Source organism: Ptychodera flava, unplaced genomic scaffold (assembly GCF_041260155.1).
Source record: "Ptychodera flava strain L36383 unplaced genomic scaffold, AS_Pfla_20210202 Scaffold_94__1_contigs__length_393698_pilon, whole genome shotgun sequence".
Classification (NCBI taxonomy): domain Eukaryota; kingdom Metazoa; phylum Hemichordata; class Enteropneusta; family Ptychoderidae; genus Ptychodera; species Ptychodera flava.
The window spans coordinates 78,654-106,230 of record NW_027248416.1 but is presented as its reverse complement, the minus strand read 5'-3'; the positions used below and the strand labels follow the sequence as shown (position 1 = coordinate 106,230).

Genomic DNA, 27,577 nt, shown 5'->3' with positions numbered 1-27,577 from the left:
TTGAAAATTCAAGGCACTTTAGACATCAAGATCTCGAGGCTTGAAAATTCAAGGCTCTTCAGACATCAAGATCTAGAGGCTTGAAAATTCAAGGCACTTTAGACATCAAGATCTTGAGGCTTGAAAATTCAAGGCACTTCAGACATCAAGATCTTGAGGCTTGAAAAGTCAAGGCTCTTCAGACATCGAGATCTGAGGTTTGACAATTCAAGGCACTTCAGACATCGAGATCTCAGGTATTTCAATCCAAGGCTCTTTAGAAATCAAGATCTTGGGGCTTGACATTCAAGGCTATTCACACATCAAGATCTAAGACTTGCACCATAGACAGTAGAGATTCTCTACTGTCTATTATTGAACATTCAAGACTGTCAACTCATGGAGATAGGTCAATCTTGCTCAATCACAGCAGTTATTGACATATTAGACTTCAACGTTCAAGATATTAACAAAGTGAGATATGAGACCTGAATATTCAAGGCTATGTGCTCTTGAAGATCACAGACTTGACCATAAACGCATGGAGATCTGACTTTCATATACAGGGCAGTACGTCATAGAGATCTAACACTTGAACATTCAACGCAGTACGCTCAGAGAGATCTGCCGTGATCTGAACAATCAAGACACTTATATGAAGAAGTGAGACTTGAAAAATTCAAGTAAAATATCATGAAAGTGATTTTAAATAAAAAATATACAACAAAATTTTATTATTGACAAAACAATAAAACTTTTGAAATAATTTTATCTAGGCGACATTGGTCATTGCAAAGATCTGCATTTGTGCAGAACAGTATTTGTTCAGGATATTTAATGTTTCTTTTTTGTATAGCAATTGCTTGTGATCTCAGCTTGAACATAAAAAGCAGCAGCCATGCTCAGTATTAAGCATTATGTAATAAGTGACAGTGCAAAGGCAGACAAGCTGAAAATATTTTATGAAGATTTTTATTTTTATCTACTTTCCGGAAAAATTCCACAAATGCTAGATCTTTTCCACATGACCAAAATCTGCTGCAAACACAAAAGTATTCTAGAGCCGATCTTTCTGCTACATTCAGGTTTGATTACAGCCCTTCATTCTAATAAGATGTAGTTTATGTTTGAATCTACTTTTTCCTGTTTATATTTACTTTAATACACTTGTAGCTCTTGCTGTGTATTTCAAAGTACGGGTACAATTATTCGAAATTTAGGACTGGTAATTTTTCCCTTTCGTGCAAGTGAAAATGAAAATTCACTTGTCCCAGAGCTAGTAAGTTTGAACAAGTGACCTAGCGGCCAACACACTCCCCTGCATTATGTAGATAACAACTTTTGATTAAGAAGGTGGAAATTTTCGATAGCTCATTTCAAGATGGCCTGACCAAAAAAGGCAAAAGTAGCTGCAAAAAAACAAAAGATTTTTGATAATCTAAACATTTCGCATTAAGATCAACTCTCAGACTGATTATCTAGAGAATCAATTTATTTGATCCAAAACGGTAAACATAGCCCAAAATAACCAGTTGAAGTTTTAATTTTTTTAAGTGTTCTACCTAACATTATAAGAAATACCTTAAAATATAAATTCGCATAGTCTATCAAAATTTGAAAAATCTGAATTAGGCGATCCCATGTGACCTATATACCAAAATATTAAAGCCGTTGGATCAGATGTTAAGGAGGAGATTTTGTCCAAAGAGCAAAATTAGCCTTGAAAAATTACAAGCGACCTAGCGTCCGATATAGCTGCTCTGTGTTATGTAGAGAATAAATATTTGACACATCTGTTAATAAAGAATGTGGAAATCTTTGATAGCTCATTTGAACGGCCTTTTTAAATGCCAACACATATTCAAAAGGGAGAGTTACCGTATCAACACTGTGCCATGCCTCAACACTAAAAATGTACACTATTACACATAAAATTACAAAATAAATAGAAGGGGTCAACATCATAAGAGGGCACAGAAATAGAGCACAAACTAAACATATTACATCAACAAAAATGTCGCATTACACGAGCACAAACCAAAATTAACATCAATACACATAGCAGCCTCGAATTCATCTGAATTTCACCTTCCTAAACACGTGGGCATGTGATCAAGAACACTATCAGAAAACGGTGAGATACCAATCAAACCGTTAGATAAAGGAAGATGAATGACATTCTACACACTAATAAGGAAGCGTCAAAATAAACTCGTCAACCCGTGATTTCACACAAAGATTACAACAGACAACTTATAAACACAGAAAAAATTCCTGCATTTTGACAGAAACGCACAACATTAAACATGTTGACGATCACATATATCTATCTCTCAATCTAGTAAACAAAATACGAACACGACCCTGAACACGATAGAACAAAATTAGACATCCTAGCTTCCAGAATGAAAGAACAAACTTCCAGTGGGACAACATAGGAATACATACCATCTGCCAATATACTACACAATTTATCCACTGAAGATGAACTTGAGGCAATTGATGAAGAAAGTTTGGCAAACTTCCGAAATATAGCGTCAAAGAATCGTAGTGTCTTACACAGTCTCTCCACAGACTGCACTGACACACGGAAAATGGAAAATGTAACATGAAAATGGAAAATGGAAAATTAGACAGATTTGACAGATTAGACACTAAAAACTTACTGTGTGTGAAAACTGGGAACATATAGAAAAGGACGAAACATTTTATTTCCTAAACAACCGATAATCGCATACAAAAGGAATACGAACATCAGCGACACATTAACTAAGGCCAAAGTCCATTGCATTAGAAACAAGTCAATGAACGAACGAACACACTACGATCCAAACATAAGCATTCTGGCCTCACTGCTAGAAGAACAGGAGATCAACAATATCGACATGACATAAAACAAAACAAGATATACATATACAGCATTCGAAACGTGGGGATAAAAAAGAGTCACTGCTGTCAAGGACACATCTGACTACGCCCACGTCTTGCCATGGCTTATTTTAAAATTAACGACTCGTTTGTTAATTTTTACACTAACAGCCAAAACACAACTCAGACACTAAACACACCAAAGCACATACAAGACGAGATGGCTGATGTGTGAAGCCACTTTCCCTTTATTACACTACTATCTACATTCTTTGGAAAATGCTGATGAAAACTTCTAAATTCGGTACATTTAATAGTTCAAAAGTGCATAGGCGATACAAACGTCTATTTCATTGTAGCCTAGGAAAAAAGTCAGGCCACATCGATATGACCTTTGTCAAACTCCTAGACGAAGCGGGAAGCGGTCACAATACTACACACCCCCTGTATAACTTTCCTTTCGAAGTTTGGTAGTGCTTAGGCCGCGTTCAAAAAATGGTGAGGGGGGGACGGCCTGGAGGAATTCAGGGAAGATTCGAAAGTTTTTGGGGTAGTCGAGGGGGGACTTGAAAGTTTTACTCTACCTATAGGGGGACCTGAAAATATTTTGACTCCCAACATTTTGATGTCATCCAATGGTTCTAACGTTAGTAATAATTAAACAAAATCTAGAACCGTTTTGTCACATTCTATGTCTTTAATCTCGAAAAAATCTAAAAATGTATGAATGCCATTAAATTTTCGTAAAACAAGTTGGCCTTGTAATGGGGCAGGAGCTGCAACTGTTGATAATTTTTCAATATTTCTATGCAATGTATCAAACACAGTTTCTTGGTGTCTCTCTACGGCATGCTGGAAAACACAATATTCAGTTTGTCAACAAAACCTGTTTGTCTAAATATTGGTGATAATTGAATGATACAAATGCATGGTACACGTAAACTGTGTCAGCAAGCTGAATATTGGACAGCTCAACATGCTGTAGGGAGTAGAACAAGAACGCATTTGTAAAAACTGAACAAAAATATTCTCAAAATAAAAAGTTAATACAATTACTGCCCTGCTACTTCATACTGGCAGTGACAGTGATACATGTAGCTCTGATTCTGATGTAGTTTCGGTCATAGGAGTCATAGGACACTCAATTGACAGTGAAACATACATCTACTTGTACACAAGATCCAGCCACAGAGCAATACATAGAAGACTAGGGGACTAACAGTTACCATGGATTTTTGAATTCTGGCATATGAGAACAATCAAATATTAGAGAAAAAAGATGGGGTCACCATACTTGATTTTACAGTAAGTTTTTCTAAAATCACTTAAAATCAATATATAAAACCATTCATTTCAAGTTCATGCAGTGGTAGTGTTGAAGAGGTAGTGTTGAACATCTGCGTGCAGAACGACACATTACATGTTTGTTTCTACTCTGCGTGCATTCCTAATAAATATGCGGCTATATGGTAATTGGGGGGGGGGCTTGAAAATTTTTGAGGGTATTGAGGGGGATCTGAATAAAAATAAGATTTCCTCCAGCCCCCCCCCCCCCCACCATTTTTTTGAACGCGGCCCTAAGCTTTCATCCAACATAATCGGTGATCTTACAGTGGCTTGTGACCTAGTACTTAAGTTGAGTTAAGTTGACACAAATGAATCAGTAACTGCAGCGAAATAGCCTTTTCGTATTGTAGTCATTTGTCCGTAATTCGGGGATATATGTATGATTGCAATTCTGATAAACTGAAAAATATATCACGCAAAGGAGGCTAAGGAGTTGACAGGAGACCGTACTCAACTCTCTGGCTACTAGTTTTTGTTGTACGCATCATGTAGCGAAATATATAACGGCCGATATGCATCACTGCGGCAAAACAAAAACTTGCACATCTGAGCTTTCTGCGACGTCTACAATTAGGATAATTCACAAAATATGTTACCTCTACGAAAGACAAAATGTTATTTATAGACCGACCAGCCTGTGATGGGAGGTACGTCACGGTGACATCACCATTATATCTTGATTCTAACACTTGAAACTTGACATTAACTCTGAGAAAAGAATTGGTGCAAAAATAGCCTTTCCAACCACCTTAATGCTAAATTAAACTTAGAAAAAACTAAGCGATTAAGTTTTGGTAAACCTTAATGAAATTTGAAATCCAAAAACGTCCTGAAATAATCATCATTGCAGAACAAGAATCAATAGGGTTGTTTAAATGCTCTTTTTCGTTGTACTTTAGAATGAGTTGACGTAGTTTAGTTTTACATCTAAAAGAGTGACTTTTACCTTTCAGTTTGTCTTGCATTTTGTGTTCTTGTATATTGCAACATCAATTCAATTCTAATAAAATACCACAAGCCTGTTGTTGCAAGAGGGGTTCACTGTAGCCTCTATGGAAAACGTCATTGTTATTTATAGACCGGTTAGTCTGAGATGGGAGGTTCGATCGTCAAGGTGACGTCATCAGTCCGAAATAATAGCGTAAACATATGACAATATCACTGGCCTGTGGTGACAGGTCACTGATCGCACTTTCGTTTTTTTTAACATGACATTGTATACTGATACGGTATGATTTTCATTGCTGCAGTAATATTGGACTCGGCTGAGTCGATGTCGGCATAGCCGAATACCTTGGCGGTTGAAACTGAAAACACAACAATACAATTTTCTGCTGTATCGGGTTGTAAATCTACGTTCTTTGGAAAATGCCAATATAAAACTGCTAAATTCGACACATTTCAAATGTTCGTCGGCGTTACAAACGTCTCCTACATTAAAACCGAGGAAACGCCTGTCAAACGCTTGAAGGAACCGGAAAGAGGTCACAATAGAGGTACACAACCCGTGTATAACTTTCCTTTGGCAGTGCGTGCATTCAAATAGCCTAGATTCCTTTTCCGTCCGCTTGCCTCCGTACCTCCGTCCCCACTAGTAGTGGGGACGGAGGTACGGAGGCAAGCGGACGGAAAAGGAATCTAGGCTAGCATTCAAAATAATCGGTGATCTTACAGTGACAATCATAGACAGCTGAGAAACAGGATGGGAAGCTGCGGTATTTCCTTTGAACGAACTATGCTGGATAAATTACGATTGGTTAAACGTTGGTTGGAGTGGAATTCCCGGAAACACGGAAAATGAAACATGGAAAATGGAAAATTAGACAGATTTGACAGATTAGACACTAAAAACTTACACTACGAAAAACAATCAAAATTAAAGTAGCAAACTAACCTACAATAAATATATGAATAAAACATATGGGAGAGGGCCCCTTTAGTCAAGCAGCTGAGGAAGGGTCGTTCATGCAGTGAATGAAATTTTCATATCTCATTGGTCGACTTCTTCAAGTAAATTATTCATTAAACTAATAAGAGAAAGTTTGGCACTATATCTTTCTCGGAAACGATACCGATGCTTATAGAAAACACCATGCATGTTTATTCAAATAGCCACCCGCGCTGAAACTGCCACAAATAAACGGCGCGACTGATCACAAATTTCAGTCGGAGGGGCAAAGTAAGTTTTTAGTGTCTAATCTGTCAAATCTGTATAATTTTCCATGTTCCATTTTCCATTTTCCATGTTTCCAGGAATTCCACTCAACGTAATCAGCTCTATACACAAGACAGTGTAACAAAAAATACAGACTACTTTGTATACATTTAACGCAAAACCACCAATATATGAACGATGTGTGGAGTTGCTTTCCCTTCACTAACTATGACTCTTACTTATTCCTGCTCTGCAAGTTTAAGTCGAAAGCTTACGTACACGAGAATACTTTTTAGGTATCCATCGTCATATACATACAAGCGTAACACTAGCTGTCCCAACAATCATATACGGATTAGGCAATACACAGCTCGATCGACAGAAAATATAAACATTAATGTCTGCAGATCAAAACCCAGTAACGCTAATGGAAAACACAAGATTCTGAAATCGCAAAAAAATACAGTGCCTCAGTTAACAGCCAATAAAATGCGACTAGAAAGAAAACTAACCAATCAAAATGAAAGCGGAAACAAGAGCAAACAACACCCTCAATACAAATTTGATAACAAAAACGTAACGGTTAGTATTGGGGCGCATAGACGCGGAGCGCTAGCGGAGTAGACCTCATGTGACTGTGACGAGTGAAAATCAGCAAGACAAGATCCTAGGCCGTACAATGAATCGACAAGAAACCTCACTGCAGCAACAGTAAACGTTGTGAATAACGTACATAAGGGGTGAACCATTTGATTTCTGGGGGGATGGAGGAAATGGGTGGGGCAACAATTTTTTTTTCCCCATGACTGTGACAGCAATTTTTTTTTCTATTGTCAGTCCTGCATCAAATTATTTTTTCTGTATGCAGTGGCAAAGCAAATTTTTTTTTCTCGCTTGCCAATTTTTAATACAATATGGTATACATACACGTTATTGGTTCACAACCGGATGTTTTAATAACTTGTTGTGTTCATGGTTCTGCTATTAAAATTTTATGTACAACAAATAACTAGTAAAAAACAAGACTGACAAACTTGACCTGCTGTACTCAAGCTGTGTAGCAGACGTGGAAAAACTCAACAAGAAATCTGCGTCATCTCAAGAAAGTATGGTTTTCTACCACTCTCTACAAGCCAAGGTCAAGGCAGTTGTGCAAATGGTAAATGAGACCAGATATGAACTGTAAATGCTCACGTGTTTCATTATATATTGAAGTTATGTGTAAATTTGAACCTTTGCCACATGTTTGCAACTTCATTGAAAGTATTATGATCAACATAATGAACAATATTCACCACAGATTAACTTTATAGGTCATTAAGTATTCAAATACGCAATTAGCTGAAATAGAAATAGTTAATTTCTTTGACTGTTGTATCACCACTTTATATAGCAAGTGTAATTGCATGCCTTTGGTCAAGTCCTTCAAACTATATATTCCAAACTTTGAAAGCTCATTAGATATGCGAACTATAATTAGCTGACACGAAAACTTAAGTGCGAAATGACTATCAATATTGTTGTGCCAATTTTGATCAAATAAATCAAAGTATATATCCCTAATTAGGAAAGTTCATTAAATACACAAATTAGGAATTGGCTGAAGCAAAAATGCTTAATGCCTTTCAATAATGTTAGCCTACATAATAGTATCTTTAATGTACATAGCAAGTTTTATCAATTTTGGTCATGTAAATTCAAATATATATCCCTAATTTCAAAAATTCATTAAATATGCAAATTAGGAGCTGGATGAAGTAAAAATGCTTAATGACTTTCAGTAACGTCGTATCATAGTATATTTATGTACATAGCAAGTTTCGTCAACTTTGGTCTAGTCAATACAGATAAATATCCCAAATTATGAAAGTTCATTAAATATGCAAATAAGGAATTGGCTAATGTTCAAATGCTTAATGACTTTCAATAATGTTCTATCATAGTATCTTTAATGTACATAGCCAGTTTCGTCAACTGTGGTCTCGTCAATTCAGATAAATACCCCTAATTAGGAAAGTTCATAAAACATGCAAATTAGGAATTGGCTGAAGTAAAAATGCTTAATGACATTTAATAATGTTCTATCATAGTATCTTTAATGTACATAGCAAGTTTCATCAATTTTGGTCATGTAAATTCAAATATATATCCTTAATTTCAAAAGGTCATTAAATATGCAAATTAGGATTTGGATGAAGTAAAAATGCTAATTGACTTTCAGTAATGTTAAATCATAGTATCCTCAATATGCATACCAAGTTTCGTCAATTTTGATCGAGTAAATTCAGATATATATGCCTAATTAGTAGATTTCATCAAATATGCAAATTAGTAATTATCTTTCACGTCACCCCTTAATAACTTGCACAGCTGATATATCTTGATGTGACAACATTTGTAGCAAATCTCATCAAATTGTGTGCAGTCGTTGTCAATATATCAGTTTTTTCTAAAATCATTAATTATGCAAATGAGCAAAAAGTAAGCAAGCCACACCCACCAAAAACTAATCAGTTCTTGCCATTTGCAAATTGAATCTATGTACCAGATTTGATTCTGATCTGATGAGCCGTTTTTGAGATATTGAGCACACAGACAGACAGACAGACAGACAGACAGACAGACAGACAGACAGACACACAGACAGACAGACATCGCTGCGACATATGCTCACGTGTGTCAACACGTGAGCAAAAAATGGCCACCATATCAGCTGGCATGAGAAATACAAAGAACTGTACGGAGCTAGCCAGCAGGCAGCAGCCAATAACAGGAGAGCTGCTAACGAAAAAAGAAGGAAGAAGAAAAGAGCTTCGATGTCAGCATCACTCAATACATGTACCAAACCACATGTCAAGGCAAATTGCCGAAGAGAGATGGCAAAGGACATCCACCCAACTGACATTGTCACTTTATTCAACAGACAAGAAAGGGGAGACAAAGGTAGTCATATCAGCAGATTATTTTGAGTGATGACTTTGTTTATGTTGGAGTAATATAAAAAAGCATATAAAAATCACCAATATTAACGCTTTGTCCCTTTCCAAAGTGAGAAACCTTTTAATCAAACACAAAACTACTGCAGACAATTTTTAATAAAAATAACAATTTTCCTTTCTTTCAATTTTCCTTTCTTACAGGTGCTCAGCAGGTACCTGCATGTACCGAACCAAAAAGATATGGGATCTGCCTACTGTCATCCATGAAGCCACTACCATAGTCTCCAGTAGAGTAATAGTAGCCTGGTTAAACCAGACGGCTGATCTGTTCCATCCACTGAACAGATCAGCCGTCTGGTTAAACCAGGCTGATAGTGACTAGTATAGAAGTGTAGTGATCATACAAAGTCAGTACTATAGCTGTGTTTAGTATATAAAATCAGTACTGTCAACTTCTCAGGAAAGAAGTCATGTTTTACAAAAGTTGTGTTTGTATTTCATTATTTGTTATTGTATTTTCATTGCAAGGAAAGACATATATTTTGAGAATAGTATATTGCTTTTAAAAGTAGTCCATTGAATCGTGTCGTTTGTTTTAAATTTTCAGTAGATACAGATCACAGCAAGTCCAATGGTTCCCCTTTTAATACTGACTGTGTCAATGCTTTATTGCAACATATTTAAAACACTGTCATCACAATGAAACTTTGAACATTGTGTAGTATTGAAGTTTATTTATATGCCAGATTTTTTACATCAGGATTAACTCTAAAATATTGAAAATATTAGTGCCGCCGTAGGCGGCCGCCCTCCAGCTTTTTTTTTAAAAATCAGTCCAAAATTTTGGTGATTTTAGCACATGGCGACAATTTTTTTTTCTCTCCTGTCTGTTGGAACAATTTTTTTGTCTCAAGCCATTGTTGGATCAATTTTTTTTTCTGTCCCTCACCTGCCGACAAATTTTTTTCCCCCCAGATCCCCCATCCCCCCCCAGAAATCAAATGGTTCTCCCCTAATTGGATACAGCATGAGCCAAACAAGGAACATAATATATACCAAACGGCCCTTTTAAAGGCCAAGACAAACTCAAAAGGGAGAGTTACCGTATCAACACTGTGCCATGCCTCAACCCCAAAAATGTACACTAAAATTACACATAAAATTACTAAATAAATACTGGGCGGTAACAGCCTGAGCCGGCACAGAAAGAGAGAACAAAATATGCATATAACGTCAACAAATATGTCGTATTACACGAGCACAAACCAAAATGAACATCGATATACATAGCAGCCTCAAATTCATCTGAATTTCCCCTTCCAAAACTCATGTCGAAGGCATGTCATGAAGAACATCAGAAAACGGTGAGATACCAATCAAACGGTTAGATAAAGGTAGCGGATGACATTGTATAGACTAATGATTACATAATAAGGAAGCGTCAAAAGTAAATCGTCAACCAATTATTTCAAACAAAGTTTACAACTAACAACTTCTAACACAGAAAAAATACGACATTTTGACAGCACAACATTAAACATGTTGACGACCACATATATCGATCTATCTCTCAATCTAGTAAACACAATACGAACACGACCTTGAACACTACTGAACAAAATTAGACATCCTAGCTTCCAGAATAAAAAGAACGTACGTCCAGTGGTACAACACAGGAATACATACAATCTTCCAATATACCACACAATTTATCCACTGAAGATGAACTTGAGGCGACTGATGAAGAAAAACAGGCAAACTTTCGAAACATAGCCTTAAAGGATCGCAGTGTCGTACGCAGTCTCTCCACTCTGGAGTACAGTCTGCACTGACACGCAGATTACAGCTGTGTCTCGCCGTGCCTAATCGGTTCTATACACAAGACAGTACGAAACAAAAAATACACACTACTATACATTAAACGCAAATCACTAATATATATGAACGATGTGTGGAGTTGCTTTCCCTCTACTAACTATGACGCTGCTTTTCATTTGTATGAAAATAAGGATTGTACGAAGTGACAACATCTTGACAGAAGGAACTATCTGGCAATATGTAGCATCCATCAAAGAAATAAACGGTGTTATCTTTGAAGACTTGGAGTCTCTACGCTGTTTCTGTGTCCCGACATCCTCTCGCATGGCGATTCCCCGGGGAAGATAATTGTCAATGGTAATAATAATTACATGCGCACAGACTTTGAGCAAGTCTACACCATTCTACTGAGACTGAAGGCAGACTAAAATATGTATCTGAGGTTGAATTGACCAATAGCCGGCGATTATTAATTTATGTAAATGTATATGCAAACTCACTCATCAGCAAAAGTATGCACAATATCTGGTATGTGTAGATGTGGCTAACATATGTTTTTCATATGCAAAATTCTGCATGCTCTGCAGCCACCAAGGGAAGAAATAGACCACACGTCTGTACTCAAAAGCTATCTTTAGCGAAATATTGGGGTTAACCAGAGACACATTGGAGGAAGTCGCTTTAATTATTAGACATCTACTGTATATAGTTCAACACATCCGTGACAAAAAGTGCAAAAACTTGAACATTTTAAAAATACAGACAAAAAAGCATATCGTGTAGAATTTATAATGGCGACATCTTTAATTACGGCAGGTCACTGTGGGTTTTACTAGGTGATCTATAGCACTAACAGTTTTTCTTTGTGTCATGTTCGCAGCAACGTATTGTTATCACCCGAAATCATTGTCTGTTAATGAAATTCTATCAAGTGAAGAAAAGGCAACCTGCTTTATTTGCAGTCGCTGTTATATACCTAGCAATGTTTTCCCAGGGGTGGGATGCGGGATGACTAAGTAAATTGGTTGCAAATCGCATCCCGGAGATACGCCCAGGAAGGGGGAAAATTGTCAATGCCGCAAAATTTATCTTTTATTTTTTCTATGACAGTCACCACGTTCTGCGGTGTTTGCCAACATTTTTCAAAGTGATGGTCAGTAGAACCTATCTGAACGTCAGCTCGTAGTTAGTGCAATCAGCTATTAATAAATAATATTAATAATTTACTTCTATAGCGTGTAAATCTACATAAAAACAGTGATCAGAGACGCTTAAAATACACTTTAAAAAAGTAAATGAACAAAAGCAATTTTAAAAATGTCTACAAAATTGAAATTTCAGACATTAAAAAAATTAAAATCATACACAACCTAAAAATCCAATTTAAAATGCAAGTCTAAAAAGGTAAGTTTTTAGTAAACGCTTAAAACTATTAACGTTTTAACATAAACGGATGCTCAGAGGAAGAGCGTTCCACAATTTGGGAGCACTGCGGCGACACTGAAAGCTCTGTCACCATATTTCTTTGTTCTCACTCTGACCGAACACAACTTGAAATGCTCTACCGAACGTAGATTACGCCTTGGGGTGTAAAGACTTAACATTTCTGTGAGATATTTGGGGGCAGAACCATGAACACATCTGAAAGAGATTATCAAGAGTTTTAAAGTAATCCTTTGATGAACTGGCAACCAGTGCAATTCCTGTAAAAGTGGAGTAGTGTGAGCATGGCGATTTGAAAGGTAACAATCCTGGCAGCAATGTTTTGTATGTGTTGGAAACGACTAATTGAATATTGAGGTATACCGTACAGCAAAGAATTACACATGTCGATACGGGAGGTTATTAGAGGATAAGCTATTGAGTCTCACAGCAAACAACTCACTCGTAGAAATTATTGCAAGAAAATAACGTGAACACCACGCTATTCCAGTAAAACAACTAAACAATATAGAGGCAAAGAAATCCGTATACTCGTACCACACTTTGTAGAATTTCCGATCGTATAGTGTCACTCCCGGACGCGTGATGCACAAACTACACTTTTTCGTACAGTTCTGCCGACACAATAAGATGACAACTCTTTTGAATTTTTTTCACAGGTCACCAAACAAGTTCCCTATATCTTGGTAACTAAAATTGTACTGCCAGTGCAGAATAAGACAAAAAACAAACACTTGCGGCAGACAGAAACCAGTCAGATTGAATATGTCATTACTAATATAAGCTGAGAGAAACAATTTGAAGGCTCTTAGAGTGTGAACACCATCAGAAACTGAAAGAATCGATCTTAGATGAACTGTGACAATGAAAGACAAACAAATACCGTATATGTGTGATTGTACAGTACTCCACGATAGATATCTATTCTCTTAATCAACGGCAATCATGACTTTCTTCATTTGGAAACTTTACAAAAATTGTGCCTTCGAGTATTGCAATGTTTATTTCTCATAAGTGAACATATAACATGCTGACACTGACAGACATTGTTAAATAGTCAGTTGCTGTGATATTGCTCTGTATCCATGTGTGTCAAGACTTGCGACAGTCGATTTCAAAATTTGAGTATGCAAAGTTTACAAGAACAAGGGGAGTGGAGAGAGATCGGAAGAAGATTGTAAACCTGCTTTTTATACTTACTTAGTTACTACAGTGAGATAGGAACATCACTAAGGACTGATAGGGACATTACGCTGCGTTCACAAATAACGGTGGGGGAGGGGGGCTGGAGGCATCGGGATGGAAAATCTTATTTTTTCCATATCCCTCAGTGCCCTCAAAAGTCCCCCCGTCTACATAGTCAAAAAAATCTAAGTCTCCCGCTATTATCACATAACGGCATAATTATTAGGGATTCACGGAAAATAAAAATAAACATGCGTTGCGCAGTTCTGCTCGCAGATGTTCGACACTGCGTGTTATTAGCAGTTGTAGAGCAAACGCATCAGTGGACTTTTTGAATTTATCAGTCTGAGTCAATTTGAGTTAATCCAACTCTGGCCAGGTCAATGGCACCTGTGGAAGCGCTCACATAATGACGATCATGAGAGAATATGCTGATTGTGAATTTCTGGCAACATTTTGCCAAATTGTGAAAACCTATCATAGTTAACCATCTTAAAATGTTTTTTTTTTTCAAAAGTGCAAGACATATATGACATAGATGTTGCTCAAAATTGACAAATTACTGCATACAATAAACGTTTAATCTCTGAAATTTTGGGTGAAATAAGCAAATTTGGTCCAAAAAAAAAATTCCTGTTAGTCGCATATTTTTTCATTTAAATAGAGTCTTAAATGTTCTAAGTTTTACCTTTGTGGTATTTTACTATAAAATGTTTAAATTTAGAAAATCAAGCATGGTAACCCCATCTTTTCTTAATAGTATTTGATTATTCTTATATGCCAGAATCCTGATATTTTCAAAGGAAGTCTCCCGGTCTTCCATATAATGTGTTGCTCTCTGGTCAATCTGATTAAAATCAGATGTAGAGTATGGCGACGTTTTCTTATGCTTACGCGGTATTCTCTTGCTGTCGCCTCTCACTACTACTAGTGAGAGGCGACAGCAAGAGAAAACCACGTAAGTAGACGTCGCCGTACTCTACATCTGATTTTAATCAGATTGCTCTCTGGCTACTCTCTGGTATGATGTTATGTACAAGTATATTTCACTCTCATGAGCGTCATTTAAACCCAAACTCTTCTTCAACTACATCAGAGTCAGAGCTATCTCTGCCACTGCCAGTATGCAGTGACAGTGACACTGTAGTAGAAGGGCTGCTGTATTAACCTTGAAAATTTTGTCAATGTTTTTTTCAGTTTATACAACTGTGTTCTTGTTCTACTCCCCACAGCATGTTTAACTGTAAAGCATTCAGTTTACCAACACAGCCTGTGTAAGCCTACTGTGCATTAGAATCAATTACAATTAAATAACTTTCAGTCTGGACTTCCATTGCATGAACGGCTTTGTCGACAAACTAAATTATAGCATGTTCTAGGGAGCAACAGAAATATTGAAAAAAATTACATGTATCAACAGTTTCAGCTTCTGTCCCGTAATGTTTTTTACGAAAAATCTTACAGTCATGTTTAGATTTTTCCGAGATGATGAAACTCATAAAATGTGACAAAATTAATCTTGATTTCGTTAATTATTACTAACATTACAACAATTTGATGACATTAAGATATTATGCAGTTTTCATTGCATTTTACCTCGGAATTGTAAAATGTAAAAAGTAAGACGAAATCCAAAACTTTTCGGGTCCACCTATAGGTAGATCAAAACTTTCTCGTCTCCCCTTCACTATCACCAAAATTTTCGAATTCCTCCAGCCACCACTCACACCTTTTTGCCCCAATCACCTTTTAGCTACCTAAACATGTTGTTGTTGGCTGTGAAAAAAAAATTGCATGAGATCGGAATATCTAATCGGAAGCGTGACCTTTATGTACTGCTGACATATAGTAATTGTAAATAGGTTTAAAGTAGAAATTTTGCTGGACTGATTGTTAGAGTTTAATCACACTGCATTTTTACTGCCGTAAGTGTTCCCTACCTTGAAGAAATGTTCACGATTGCTTGTGTGATAGAAGGTATAAAGTAGTTGCAGCTATTCTTTCATAAGTAGAACGTAAACATTCAAGCACACTTTCTTCGAAAAGATACATTATCCATGTTTTCTTACACTTATCGACTGAGTAATCGCAAGTGAAAATTTCTTATCAAACATGATGAACTTGCAAAGGAAACACACTGATCAAATTATTGGATATAAGACGACGGTAGACATAATTCGACTTAATACTGTTCAAAACTTTTAGAATTAGCTAAAATTTTGAACAATCCTAGTCGACAGAAATATAGTTCGCAACAATATATTCAGATATAAATAACTCGATCAACAATCGATCCCACCTTTAATCATTAGCTCATAGAACGTTGATAATTGCATTGTTATTGTTACCGATACAGGTGGTAATAATTTTCTGTCATACGACCTATGGTGATTTCTGTCATGGTTCATCCTCAATTCAGCTCAGACAAATTACAATCGCACTGTTATGCAATCAGAAAATCTGCTTGTATAAAGAAAAAAACCGATCCTACCAATTAAGTGTTTTAAATGAGACCCCATCACGATTGGCATCCTGTGTCCAAGATTGAGACACAAGATACTACTTCCATTCATTTAAAAACTCTACTCGACTTTGTTTATTGAGGCGATAACATTTGTAATGGTATCCGACTACATCACACAAACGTATGTATTCAATACACACAGTTGGTCTGGCGGAATCAAAATCAGCTGCACGTACTGGTTTTCATAAACCGAAAGAGACATTGTTATGGAAGAAAATACAAAATAAAGTTGGGTCTGCGCACATTTTTTTCCCGGTGGGTAATATGTAGATACAATGACAGATTGTCTGACCAAGATTGCTGAAAATGGACCAGCGTTATGCAACGTCACGTTGTCTCAATCTTGAACACAAAATGCCGATCGTAAACTCTCGTCAGCCCTCGGATGAGCTGATTTTGCCTTGGTACAAACAAATTCCTGAGTCAACGAGTGGGCTTAATCAACAGTTGAGACCACACCATAGAATTGGCTGACTGGCCTTACTGAAAATTACTGTTACATAACGCTTTCCGCTATCTGGTAAGACCGTATCTCATCCGGTCGGCATGATGCCACAGCTGGTCAGAGAACTTTGCGTTTGATAACGTAGGTCAAAGCCCTTGTACGTCTTTACAACTTGAAGTTGATCCAAGCGACATGAGGCGACATCGAGGATCGAAAGGCGTCCTCGGCCAATTCGCAAATCAAAATTGTCGAAGACGATCAAACGAACATTTAAGAAACAACGTAACAAAACCTAAAAGCATCACCATTCTATCACAATGCTAATAAACACTAGGTACTAATACACTGTAAATCGTTCCGTTGCAAGAGCTCGAAATCAATTCCTCTACATATCAGTGAAATTTGTTAATTCTCATTACTCACCGTCATAACTGATAATTTTTGCGCCATTTTCTCTCATACCGTGGGTTTGTATTCTCTCCCATCACGTCATAAAAGAGCATGAATTATCTAGATGTGTTATCAAATCGGCAAGCTTCCTTGAATGTCCACACGATAATTCACATTTAATGTTTATCATCCGAGTCTCCCTGTCCGTAAATAGGGTGACGTATACCGTGAAATTTGCTAGTAATTGACCTCTGCGGAGAATTATTGGCTGATGATTGTCTCGGTGATCTAGAATCATCCTCCGGTTAAGAATAATCCTATTACTGCTGACGTGTACTACTACAAGTACCCATGGAGGTATAAAATACCATATGCGTCGTCGTCAGCGAGAATGTGAATCAATCAAAGTATCGTACATCTGGATAGTTCGGTTTTTAGAGCCACATGCCACTTTGCAAGAAGCCCAAACTCTCGGGTCGTTTTAAAGTCCGTCTCTTTGCTGCAAAGAAATCGTTTCCAGTAGATTCGATCTCATCAATGTTATCTGGCTCAAGTGAAACTTCCATTCATTGTTCAAGTTCAATCTGATCTCTGTCCTCGGTAGAGCACGACAAGAAAACCGTTGAACGGCGAACGAAATACATACCGATGAAAATAACAATGGTATTTTACAGCGAAGGTTTCTGGCTTGACGGGATCCCATTTTCGCTACAGTTGTTGGCAATGGAGACTAATTTTGTTTGGCAAGACTGTGTAAACCGGCTGCACCTCCCGCTAAATAAAGCCTTGTCACTCAACCAATGTAATTGCAGATACTACTGGTTCTCGCACCGTTGCCTGGATACCAATTCGAAGGCCGATGCTTTATCTGCTACAAAGGTTTGACCTTTGATCGACTTGGACTACCAAGAAACCGATTGGAACTAATTTGGGATAATTGGATGTTTAAGTAATGCCGATTTAACCTTCAATATAATCTCATCTGCTTTTCTTTTTAGATTACACACTGTTTTTATGAGTAATTTGCAATATTGTAACGTTCAGCTATACGGCACCTAACACTTTTGAGAAATTTGAAAAATATCAAAACCAATTATCCCAAACTAGTTCCAATCGTGTTGAAGGCAACAATTTACGCTGCGAGGACCTTCAGCACATAGAATAAAAGAAATTTTATAAATAGAAGGGTTCAGTCTGACTCAATAAAAATTTGCCGTTGTTGATCGGCTAGCTACTAATACGCTCACTATGAAAATGTTTAGGTTGACAAAATCTCACTAGTTCGCCAAATTCCGCCAAAGCGCCTTCCCTATTTTAAAATGTGTAAAATCGTGCTTGGATTGAAATTTCTCCGTAGATCATATAGTCAAAGTTCCTCTGGTGGGAATGTATTTTGTTTTCTGAGCGAAAAGATTGAGGTTGAGATAAACACAACAGTAGCATACAACCTCAATTATCATATCTTGTGGGTTGCATAACTCTGGGCCATATATGGTGTTCCTATTCAAATCAACGTTATGAGCGCCAAAATCCGTTGGTGATGCAGCGTACGACCACAGTAAGACATTTGACGCTTGACTACATTTCGTCAACATCGTAACAGAATCTGCCAGTTTTTCGCCCAGGAAAAAAGAAATATATGGGCTGCAATGAAACTCCGAACTTGAATATAGAAAACATATTTGGACAATGTGCTGTCATGCAAACGGATCATTGGAATCGCGTATTATTTCCGGTGAAAATTAACCAGTCCACGTAATCAGAACGAAGTATTTCGTCAGTACAGCAGTATGTGCCCAAAAATATCTCAAGCAGCAGAATGTGACTCGGACCCTGCTAAAAGAGAAACAGGTAAGTTAATTTCCTTAGACATTCGTAGCTTGAAATGTACATTGACTAGAAAGAAATTTTCAGTCTTCCGTATTTATCCTATTTGAAATATGGCCTCTTTGGAAATAATTTCTTCTATTTGCACTTGTTGTTACTTCTCAAGTGAGTTCTTCGATATCCATAGGAAAATTCAGATTCCAAGTACTCTAGACGATGTGTTTTTCAATCGTATAAACCAGACAAAGTCTCAGCCTTTTCACTGTCAAATGAGATTGCCAACTGTTATACTGCTCTAACGAAAATCGTCTCAAGTCGTCACTAAACGTGGAGTCGACGACCTTCTACATCACATTGCATAGCAATATGTTAGCCGTTAAAGAGTTGTTTTTACAAAACACTGGACTTGTATATATTTTAAGGTAGATGGCTATCGTTTGTAACAACAGCATTTAATACTCAAATCGTTTTTCTGTCATAATCTCAAACAGTTTTGTAATCGCACAGGCCTAATCATGGACATATCGCCTACCACTTCAGACTGCCACGGACAACGTGAGCCCCACATATTACACTTATTTCAAGACATTAGAAATTTAATTTGTTTCGGTAAATGCAAGTTAACAAAAATCAACACCAGTGTGATATGAAGGAAATCAATTACGGGACAGTCGAAATAAACCTTACCTCGGTTCTAGCTCAGCTCTGCGTGGCAGGGCTGTGTGTTACCGGCGTTAGGCTTATACGCTTCCCACCGCAATGGTGGGATGCCGTATAAAGCTAGTTTTTAGCTTTGCTTGATACCCTTATTTTCGAGATATTTCTTGAGAATCTAGAAGCATGTTCAACTTCCCTGTTAAAAATCACGACATTAACGTGCACGCATGATCCCCCAAAATAGCAGAGTCATTCAAACACTGCTGGTGAGTGCAGTGACTGCAATGCTATCAGTGACGTTCTCCGGGACGTAATCCGATGAGTGATTGCCTAATCATGGAATTTAACATGGTAAAATGTAGCCGCTGTTCGAAATGACTTTGTGACTGTGAGCGTTGATAAGCTCACATGCCAGCTAAAGTGTACTTTTCCATGGAAATAAAATTTATGCGGGACCTTGGCCTAAAATACTTTAAATTTGGTCTACCCCTTTCTCGTAAAAGAGATGAGGTCGATAATCTATCCTCGATTCATCAAATTTTATGGTGTCTCGCGGACAGCCGATAGATATTTCATAACTTGCTAAGGAGTCTTATTCATAGGCATACGATCACGGTTACGTGTGGTTCGATACACAGCGGCCGCCGTGGCATGCATAGAAATGCATACCACGGCAGCCGCTGTGTATTGAACCACGTGTAACCGTGCATACGATGCATGTGTACAACGATAGCTTCGACAGATGGCTGGCCTTGACTCGTAATACTAGTGTCAGACCACAGGTGTACGGAACGTTTCGTAGATCGTCGTCGGATGGGAAGTGACTGACACTGTGAGGCCGAAGGCCGAACCTCGGTTCTGTATGAAGTGACTGACACAGTGAGGCCGAAGGCCGAACCTCGGTACTGTATGTTATACAGTACCGAGGTTCGGCCTTCGAATTCGGCCTCACAGTGTCAGTCACTTCCCATCCGACGACGATCTACGAAACGTTCCGTACGCCTGTGTGTCAGACAAAGTCACTGGAACTGACATCGACAAACATTAAAACCATCGAAACGTAACAAAAATAACCGTATGTATCCTCTGCCCAATCACATCATTTGTTTAAATGCAGTGTATTTGTCAAGTACTTTCTTTGATTCAACGTCTGAGAACTTCACCAATAGTTTAATCACTGTCCTTTCTCCGGATTTTCTGAGACGTGTTTCTAAGAATTTTGTCAAAATTGGCCAATCTGTGATCTGATTTTAGTATTAATTAATATATTTCGCATGTAAAAGCAAGTTTTATTTGATTCCTGAGAGGGTTTGCTCGGCGTTGATTCCATCGTTCAAAGTTCTCTCCATATCAATCATTTATGATGTCCACCTTAAAACTTAAGAAGAACAATAACAACGTGAACAATAGCCACTTGCCATTCCCTCACACCCGTTCACGCATTTACATAAAGAGATGGTACTTCCTTTGAGTATGCATGGCAAACAATTTTTCGTGAGTATAAAGTGATGTAAGACAATGGCAGTGATTTGTTCAAATTCATGGCATGTATAGGACCGTAGTAGTAACTGCATGTCATTTTGTTTGCATGATTTCATTCAAAATGAATGACTGACGGTAAAAATCAGATCAATTGAACACCCCTGTTGATTCTACAATCTCAATTTCTTCGAAAAAATAATTGAAAATAGTTCTATTATAGCTCTAACTTCCGACTTATATTGCATCGGAAACTCCTATTTCAAACAACTCGACCGGATAAAGAGACAATCATAAATATGTATACTTTAAGTTCGTAAACATATTTCGATGTATCGGAAAGTGTATGCGGTCGAAAAACCAACCATACGCTTACGAAGAACCACGGTCAATCTTAGACAAAAGGCAGGTGTAGGCTTTAAAGAATGTAAATAAGAAGGTAAACTTTCTGATTGTATAAACTAACCTACCTTATTATGTTATTGTATGTTCATCCCTTGTCGATTGAAATGGTCTGACTCAGCCTCCGTCTTTGTCGATCGATCTACCAAACACATTTAGGACAATCAACAATAGAATTTCCATGTGATTTTCTAGTATCATACACATTGTATTATACTGTCTTTCATAGGTTTACTAAGGAAAATTGCAGTGTCCTGATGAAGTACAGATTATGGTCAGACGGGAATATTTCCTCTTGGAACCCAGAGGGTGGTTTGGAGTTATTCAAAAGGGACCAGCTGGGGGAAATCATGGTGCCATCCGGCAGTCCAGGATTTGTGAAGCCAGTATTTGACTGGAAGAAATGGAATTATTACAAAAGAGCATTGAGGAATCAAGCCAATATTTGACAACTACTCAACAATTGTCCTGGGAACAGCTTCTGATGAAATTGAAAGATCCACATGCGTACAACCAGGTGATATGCCTATATGGCGATTTGTAGTACTTCAGAAATATCAGCAAGTGGAACAAGAATCACCTGCAACAACAGATGAAGAAATGGCTGCTATGGCAGACCTGCTACAGAAAGAGAGAGTGTGTTCTGAGGTAATTTGGTTAACTGTTTATCTTAACTTTAACAAGTCATAATGTGACAGAGTACATTCAGATACTACTAATTCACCAACTTTTGAACCGTGTTTGTCAATAAAGTAATCATTACAAATCAGCCAGTTTGAATTAAACCTATCAAGTAAAATGATAATTGTAAGGTGACCCATGTTTTATGAATGTACAAATTTAATATAAATCGTCAGTGATTTTGTTTCCACTTTGTCTCATACAATTACGTGTGGTACTCAATTATATTTAACAGAGTTCTCCAAAAGTGATAAGGGCAAAGTGCAATGATGTCATTTTTGTAGACTTTTGATCGGATTCAAGCTCAAAGTAAAGCAGCCGGTAACCTAGCGAAGACATCACAGTCACAACCCTCCCCCTCATTAACATTAATGATAATTGCTAATATTCAAATATATTTATTATTATTATTCTTCCTTAATTGGCACTCATTAAACGGCAAGCATTTGGTAAGCTATCTAAGCAAGGAAATTTTTTTATTCACAGGGAAATACACAAGGAAATACAAAATAAACACAAAAGACAACAGACAAGGGTTTCCAACTGAACATCGATGTCATGGTTGCAGCTTTTGTCAAAAGGAAGCTAGTTGTTGGGAAGGTTCAGGTTCTTCAAGGAGCAGATATCACATATACGCCATATATTGGTCAACTGCATGGAATATGGAAACAACATGGAGATGTGTGTATTTTGCCTATTGTACATGTCATTTCTACATTTAACTTTACAAAATGTGGCAGAATACCATCGTACGCCTAAGAAGAAATAAAACGAACAATATCTCACTGACATGTCAACGCTGATTAACCTTAGGAGATCATTATCTGATGTGTCCATTATATTATTATGTAATATGCTGATCAAAACTGCTAACATCGTAACAAATTTTGCAATGTTCTGGTGGCGTTCAGAATGAATTGTTTAAGTACTTCAACACATGTCGCCAAATATTTCTGATATAATACACATACCAAAGTCCCTTTCAAGTGCCTTGACAAGTAAAGGGAATTACTCAACCAATATCATGACCTCACGTAATGAATAAGGGTGACCTCTTCCTTCCGATCGCATCATTTTTTGACGTACCAGCGTATGATATCGCGAACGAGACAATACGGTATGTCTACTACAAACACTGGAAAACGGATGCATGTCTTCTTATAGCATTTGCTGGAAGATACACCTCGGGTAAGAGCTGAGTTGTGACGAAATTAAATAGATGTTCAAAGATGCAAACAATCGATTTTGTGTTCTCTATATTGTATGACTCGTTTCGTCAAATAATCTCTTTTCAAAAGCCTTTCATTTGCTGTTGTTAAATTCAGCCAGACCCTATTCCAGTATTTTAGGCAACAACGATGGTTAATATTTAATAAATTTCAAATGAAATAAGTTAATTACATTGGTTACATCAGTTGTACCTCGTTTTTTAAGATTTTAATGTTATTGAATATATTATATTTACTAAAGATGTGTAATTGTACTTAGAACGTGAACATTTGTTTGATTGATGAAAAAGAGGAGTCCCTTCATTTCATATAGATGGTGATACAAATCTCGGTATTTGAGTTTTTACAGGCAAAGATCATCTTTTTGTAGACTTATTTTATAGTCTCTAATCAAAATTAATTCTGATCACCAGAATGTTGAAGACTCAGATCTCTATGAGTATTGCCATGAAGATAGTGGCTTTAATTTTATAGCATTAAATCTAATGAGTATAATTAATTGAACTTGGATTTTAAAGTCGCTCTTCAATGTTCAAGACTTGAATGTTCAAGCCTCCGACCCAACAGAGTGGACTGTACTTACTTTAATGCAAAACTACATATCGCACTACATACATTCACTTGAATGTTCAAGCTAACTCACTGAGTGGACTGTACTTACTTGAATTTTAAAGTCATACATCAGACTCGCTTGAATGTTCAAGCCAACTCAGAGAGTGGACTGTACTTTCTTGAATTTCAAAGCCACATATCACGACACATACATTCGCTTGAATGTTCAAGCCAGTCATCCCCATGTGTATGGAGACTGAATACTTGTCGGTGAATATTCAAACCTCTGACCTCATAGAATGAAATATAATTGCCCGATTTTGCAAGTCACAAATATAAATGTGTGCAACTGCTTTCCGCACACAACAGAATTCATCAATACACTTCAAATACATCGTCTGTTTAAAAATTTAGCCAAAACAATGAAAAGGCTCAATTTCGACTGGAAAGGCTCAAATTAAAATGGAAACAGTTTACGATATCGAGTCTGGAAATCAATCGGCTCTCATTCCGCTGAGAATGTTGAAAGTATAGGACTTGCGCCGAGTCGCAAAGTAGGCTGATAGGTGACCATTTCGAAGGAGAGAATAAACACCGGCATAGGACAAATGAACACCATTTCGAAGAAGCAATGAAGGAGCAATAGCATTGTTACGATACCGAAATGACATGTCGTTATCGATGAAACAGCATCTTTCTTTTTCGCATAGATTTGCAAGCAGCACACTAATTCTTTCACAGTGGACTGAATAGCCGGATCGTCCACTCGTGGGCAAATGCTTAGAACTGTTACTTTACTGTTTATGATTTGAGAAGCAGCTTGTAATCAGCAAGTATAGCATCTGGGTCTTTCTTTGAACTACAGTCATTTGTTCCAACCTCCAGTACGACTTCGCTAGGATGCAAACCCCCTATCTCGTTATCACGCAGGTACATGCGCAGTTGTTCAATGGTAACACCGTGTATGCATATCACCTGGGAATTAGACTAACGTCACGTATGGTTGAGTCGCCAAGAAATATTATATTTTATATTATATTATATTATATTTGGAGCATGTCCTAATGCACCGGGTAAAGAATTCCAGACTTGCGATGATCGATATTTAAAACTTCTCTGACCCATACATATATTTGCTTTGGGAATATTAAAATCCATTTTTTTACAGAACGTGTATAATATTGATGAATATCTGAAAGATATTGCGGAGCATTACATGTCACACAGTTAAATGTTAAAATTGCAAGGAAATAATAAATTCTTTGTCTTACTGACATAACATTGAACACATGTAGGAAAATCATAGGGCAATTCAAAAAGTACGCGCAAAGCTCTCTTCTGCAGTATAAAAAAGTTTCTCGAGATTTTTCTCAGTCGTGTTACCACACACTACACAACAATAATCTTATGTACTTTGAATTGAACCATAGTATAAAATGATACGATAATCAATATGTAGAAAGGAACTTACCCTACATCCTGTGTTTTTATCATTTAAAAGACCGACGCATTTAAATTGATTTTGGGTTTACATTTAACGTAAACTGTGAGAATACATATCGCAAAATCTTTTCTCCAGTGGTCCCCTGAACACACGGACTAAAGCAGTCAATAGTTTGGTGTTGTAGCAATTAAGCAACGTGGTAAAATAAAACCCATGACATTCTTTTATGAGGATGTTACCTAATTTTGAAGCCTTGAAAGTTTTTTTATCCGAGTACAAGCTACATCGTTCCTGAAAAACTGCAAATGACGGAGTTGAAGTGAGTTTCTACCTTGACATGAGTTATACGTCATTGTCCTGTCAGTAGAGAGACAGTAGCTGTATGTTTTGATGATTATTATCATCGTATTTGTTTTGTATGTGAATTTTAATTTCTTTTCTACTCACTAAAGCATTTAATATGTAATATTTAGCCTGACAACTGAATTCGCTGTTATTGTTTATATTTAACACGATTGGAACTAATTTGGGATAATTGGATCTTCATATTTTTCAAATTTCTCAAAAGTGTTTGGTGATACAGCTGAATGTTGCAGTATTATAAATTACTCAGAAAAACAGGTGTGTAACTTAAAAAGAAAAGCAGATGAGCTTACATTTGCAGGTTAAAACGTCCTTACTTTACCATCAAATTATCCCAACTTAGTTGTAATCGTGTTATTTTAGTTCAAATCAGAACCAAAATACACTTGTCAACCATAAAACATGCGTTTACACACATGTGGAGGCTGAGTTGACAAGCTGAATACTATGCTTCTCAACATTCTTTGGGATAGTTGCAATAAAAAACGAGAAATAGCGAAAAAATTATGAAGACTAATCGACCTATTAAAAGACGATGGCGATACTCTTCATCATATTATCATTTTTTGTGTAAAGTGTGATAGGATGATAGAAATAGCCACACGGTACAATCAACTCTCTTTTTACTGATAAATATATTAAAATTTGCAAATTCTTTCTATGACGTTTCTATGACGACGGCGGGATAAACATACCGATGCTACCAATACTGTGGCTGCGTCAGCGACGATGAAGACTTATGTAGATTACACAGACAGGCAACTGTTGGCCGAAAAAACATCGAATTTTATTAACAAATATCGAAGCAATCGACGTTTGTCATTTTACAATCGTGTTCGGCACAATAAACTAAGACAATGAATTCGCTGTATAAAGGAAGGATATTTCAAGCAGTTTAGAATTCTAATGCGTCAATATTTTAACCCATGCTATGGCAACTGGACGAATGAGTATGGAAATCTTTGTGTCTTCCAAGATGCCAATCAAATGACATCCTGTGATAAATGCGTGACAAACTCATTCCACTGTGTGGCATCGTCTACGAAGCCTAAAACATAATACCTGTTATGAAATTGGTGCTCGTAAAAACGGTCACTCAAAGACAAGATTGTGAAACACGGTTATATCCATCCTGTTATCGAGTAGAACAAACTGAAAATTAATAGCAATTAAAAAATAATTCAGCAAATCACGGCATTTCATATCGAGGTCACGTCAAATTGATAACTGCATAGTTCAGAATCTGCTGATTTTCATTGAGAAATCATGGCTGGTACGTCGTATGATAATGGATATATTCAAATCTGTTGTGACTAAGTAGCATTATATTCTGCAAGTAAAAACACTAAAAAGGTTCAATCTGAGGACAAAGCGTTAAATTGACTGTCTGATACGTTACATCGATTGAAAACTCAAGGCAGAGTGGCTCGAAGAAAAAGTGACGTAAAATTGGTATTGTACCCGCCAAATACCGGCTGCAACTTACCTTGCACTTGAACGACGGTACACGTAGTAGTTCAGACGGAGGAAGAATGGGCAACTTAAGTTCATCATCCAGAAAGTATTACTAAGTAGCACAAGATGACCAAAGAGCGCCATCAGGATTCCTTGGCATGATTCCTTGACAAGGAAACATTGAAAGAGACAGATGCGATGCAGATTACCGAGGCTAAGGTAAAGGAAACTGATTAGATTCGACGTCATCGATGACCAACATGGACTTATTTTACTTGAATCGATTTCATGAAATTTATCCTTCTAGTATTCGTTTTTCAACATGTAGTTGGCATTTGCCAACGAAACAGAGAACTATCACAATGGATGTCCACAAAGACAACTGTTAAAGAAAT

General features: G+C 37.1%; 1 long non-coding RNA gene across 1 annotated transcript; it reads left to right on the top strand.

Annotated features, from left to right (window-relative positions):
* The first annotated feature begins 18,226 nt into the window (after positions 1 to 18,226).
* Positions 18,227 to 23,927, top strand: LOC139129125 (uncharacterized). The gene is made up of 3 exons (XR_011551524.1): positions 18,227 to 18,944; positions 21,688 to 22,106; positions 22,626 to 23,927. It is a non-coding gene; the product is annotated as an uncharacterized lncRNA (long non-coding RNA).
* Positions 23,928 to 27,577: the final 3,650 nt, after the last annotated feature.